Source organism: Drosophila sechellia, unplaced genomic scaffold (assembly GCF_004382195.2).
Source record: "Drosophila sechellia strain sech25 unplaced genomic scaffold, ASM438219v1 U_266, whole genome shotgun sequence".
Classification (NCBI taxonomy): Eukaryota; Metazoa; Arthropoda; class Insecta; order Diptera; family Drosophilidae; genus Drosophila; species Drosophila sechellia.
The window spans coordinates 23876-27876 of record NW_022611208.1 but is presented as its reverse complement, the minus strand read 5'-3'; the positions used below and the strand labels follow the sequence as shown (position 1 = coordinate 27876).

The 4001-nt window shown below is 35.8% G+C and overlaps 1 non-coding gene across 1 annotated transcript; it reads right to left on the bottom strand.

The window, feature by feature from the left end:
- Positions 1 to 2009: 2009 nt before the first annotated feature.
- On the bottom strand, positions 2010 to 4001 carry LOC116802990. The gene has a single exon (XR_004363297.1). It is a non-coding gene; the product is annotated as a small subunit ribosomal RNA (ribosomal RNA).

Sequence of the window (4001 nt, the reverse complement as noted above, 5' to 3'; positions counted from 1 at the left end):
GACGGGTCCGAAGGTATCCTGAATCTTTCGCATTGTTAATCATACAGAGCATATAATAACACAAAAATCAATGATAATTATGCCATTATATAATTCCGAAAAATTAACAGCTCTGTAATAATATAAATCTATCAGCACTTTATCAAATTAATAACATTTATTCTGTGTTAAAATGCAAGCAATTTAATTGGAATAAACTATAAGTTAATTTTATGATAAATTTGGGATATGCTAATAGATTACAATGTCCTTATATGGAAAAAGCACATTATTCTTAATAATATTATTTAAATATTACAATTTTAATGATGAATTTTCCATAACGGATATTCAGGTTCATCGGGCTTAACCTCTAAGCAGTTTCACGTACTGTTTTAACTCTCTATTCAGAGTTCTTTTCAACTTTCCCTCACGGTATTGTTTACTATCGGTCTCATGGTTATATTTAGTTTTAGATGGAGTTTACCACCCACTTAGTGCTGCACTATCAAGCAACACGACTCTTTGGAAACATCATCTAGCAATCATTAACGTTATACGGGCCTGGCACCCTCATGGTAAATGGCCTCATTTAAGAAGGACTTAAATCATTAATTTCTATACTAGAATATTGACGCTCCATACACTGCATCTACATTTGCCATATAGACAAAGTGACTTAGTGCTGAACTGTTTTCTTTTCGCTCGCCGCTACTAAGAAATCCTTGTTAGTTTCTTTTCCTCCCTAATTAATATGCTTAAATTCAGGGGTAGTCCATATGAGTTGAGGTTGTATATATACTATATTTTGCATAAATTCTTTATATATAAATGATAAAACAATCAATTAAATCGTTATAAATAGTTCCAATGTTCTTGTAAGCAAAGTCATTTATCCTTATACGAACCAACGAAGATATAACTAAAACCAAGATTTTTCTTTTTCCGAATCATTAATATAGAGACAATCTAGATGAAAATATTTCAATTTTTTATGCTAGACATTTCTCAGTATTATTTGATTGAAAAAAAAATATTTCTCTTCGTTTTTCACATTCAAATGTGAGATAATGTTTTTCATTTCTTTTTTAATATTATGAATAAAATCATTATTTAATCCAATAATATACATATGCTTATAAAAATTTATAAACAACTTATTAGCATAGTCTTACAACCTCAACCATATGTAGTCCAAGCAGCACTATAAATATTAATAAAGTACATAACAGCATGACTGCGATATGCGTTCAAAATGTATGTTCATGTGTCCTGCAGTTCACACGATGACGCACAGTTTGCTGCGTTCTTCATCGACCATGAGCCGAGTGATCCACCGCTTAGAGTTTTATAATTCAATTTTATATAATGTCAATATTGTTTATTGATATAGAAATATAAAAATACACCATTTTACTGGCATATATCAATTCCTTCAATAATTTATTTTTATATAATAAATGTTGCGAAATGTCTTAGTTTCATATAAGCATTATGTATCATAATAACTGGTTATGGTTTGCTATTTTGGGTGACACATACTGCAAAATTTATATAAAACATTAACCTGATGGATGACAGGTACAAACATTGTATATTTTAGGTTGTTGCATTAGCCAACGTATGCTCATAACATAGATGAACAATACATATTCGCAACGCGTGTATATTATGGTCCATATACACACACACTTATTTTGATTACCACACATTCAAAATTATTTTTATTTTAATTCGACTTCTACTTTCGAATTTAGTTTAGTTTCTTCGATTTCCATTTTCGAGAATTTGTTTTTATAGGAAACGCCGGTTGTTGTAGTAAGTACTGCCACAAATACGCACAGCAACATTAATAATGTTAAAGTCTTTTTATGAGGTTGCCAAGCCCACATATAAAATAAAAGCCATCTTCATTTTATTTTGACTTTAACTTTTGATTCCGTGGAATCATTTTGTAATATTTTTATTTTGGTAAATTGTATTTATTTGTATTATAACAAATATTTATTAACGATAAGGATATTATACAATAATGATCCTTCCGCAGGTTCACCTACGGAAACCTTGTTACGACTTTTACTTCCTCTAAATAATCAAGTTCGGTCAACTTTTGCGAAACAACCGTAACACGCAAGGCGTCACAGTGATCACGTCCGGAGACCTCACTAAATAATTCAATCGGTAGTAGCGACGGGCGGTGTGTACAAAGGGCAGGGACGTAATCAATGCGAGTTAATGACTCACACTTACTGGGAATTCCAAGTTCATGTGAACAGTTTCAGTTCACAATCCCAAGCATGAAAGTGGTTCAGCGGTTTACCCGGACCTCTCGGTCTAGGAAATACACGTTGATACTTTCATTGTAGCGCGCGTGCAGCCCAGGACATCTAAGGGCATCACAGACCTGTTATTGCTCAATCTCATTATTGCTAGACGCAATTTGTCCATTTAAGAAGCTAGTGTCCTTATAATGGGACAAACCAACAGGTACGGCTCCACTTACATAAACACATTCAAACACAATAAACATTTTACTGCCACCATGAATGAAGGCTACATAAGCTTCAGCACCATAATCCTGAAGATATCTATTTAATATATTTGAGTCTCGTTCGTTATCGGAATTAACCAGACAAATCACTCCACGAACTAAGAACGGCCATGCACCACCACCATAGATTCGAGAAAGAGCTATCAATCTGTCTTACACACTTATGTTCGGACCTGGTAAGTTTTCCCGTGTTGAGTCAAATTAAGCCGCAGGCTCCACTCCTGGTGGTGCCCTTCCGTCAATTCCTTTAAGTTTCAGCTTTGCAACCATACTTCCCCCGGAGCCCAAAAGCTTTGGTTTCCCGGGAAGCGACTGAGAGAGCCATAAAAGTAGCTACACCCAATTGCTAGCTGGCATCGTTTATGGTTAGAATAGGGCGGTATCTGATCGCCTTCGAACCTCTAACTTTCGTTCTTGATTAATGAAAACATCTTTGGCAAATGCTTTCGCTTAAGTTAGTCTTACGACGGTCCAAGAATTTCACCTCTCGCGTCGTAATACTAATGCCCCAAACTGCTTCTATTAATCATTACTCTTGATCTGAAAACCAATGAAAGCAGAACAGAGGTCTTATTTCATTATCCATGCACAGAATATTCAGGCATTTGAAGCCTGCTTTAAGCACTCTAATTTGTTCAAAGTAATAGTACCGGCCCACAATAACACTCGTTTAAGAGCACTAGTGCAGGTTTTTAAATAGGAGGAACATATGAAAAAATACAAGTATTTAATCACATATAAGAACTCCACCGGTAATACGCTTACATACATAAAGGTATAGTACTAACCACAATTGTAAGTTGTACTACCCGTATGAAGCACAAGTTCAACTACGAACGTTTTAACCGCAACAACTTTAATATACGCTATTGGAGCTGGAATTACCGGCGGCTGCTGGCACCAGACTTGCCCTCCAATTGGTCCTTGTTAAAGGATTTAAAGTGTACTCATTCCAATTACAGGGCCTCGGATATGAGTCCTGTATTGTTATTTTTCGTTCACTACCTCCCCGAGCTGGGAGTGGGTAATTTACGCGCCTGCTGCCTTCCTTAGATGTGGTAGCCGTTTCTCAGGCTCCCTCTCCCGGAATCGAACCCTGATTCCCCGTTACCCGTTGCAACCATGGTAGTCCTAGATACTACCATCAAAAGTTGATAGGGCAGACATTTGAAAGATCTGTCGTCGGTACAAGACCATACGATCTGCATGTTATCTAGAGTTCAACCAATATAACGATCTTGGCGATCGCTTGGTTTTAGCTAATAAAAGCACATGTCCCATAGGTTCATGTTTTAATTGCATGTATTAGCTCTAGAATTACCACAGTTATCCAAGTAACTGTTAACGATCTAAGGAACCATAACTGATATAATGAGCCTTTTGCGGTTTCACTTTTAATTCGTGTGTACTTAGACATGCATGGCTTAATCTTTGAGACAAGCATATAACTACTGGCAGGATCAACCAGAAT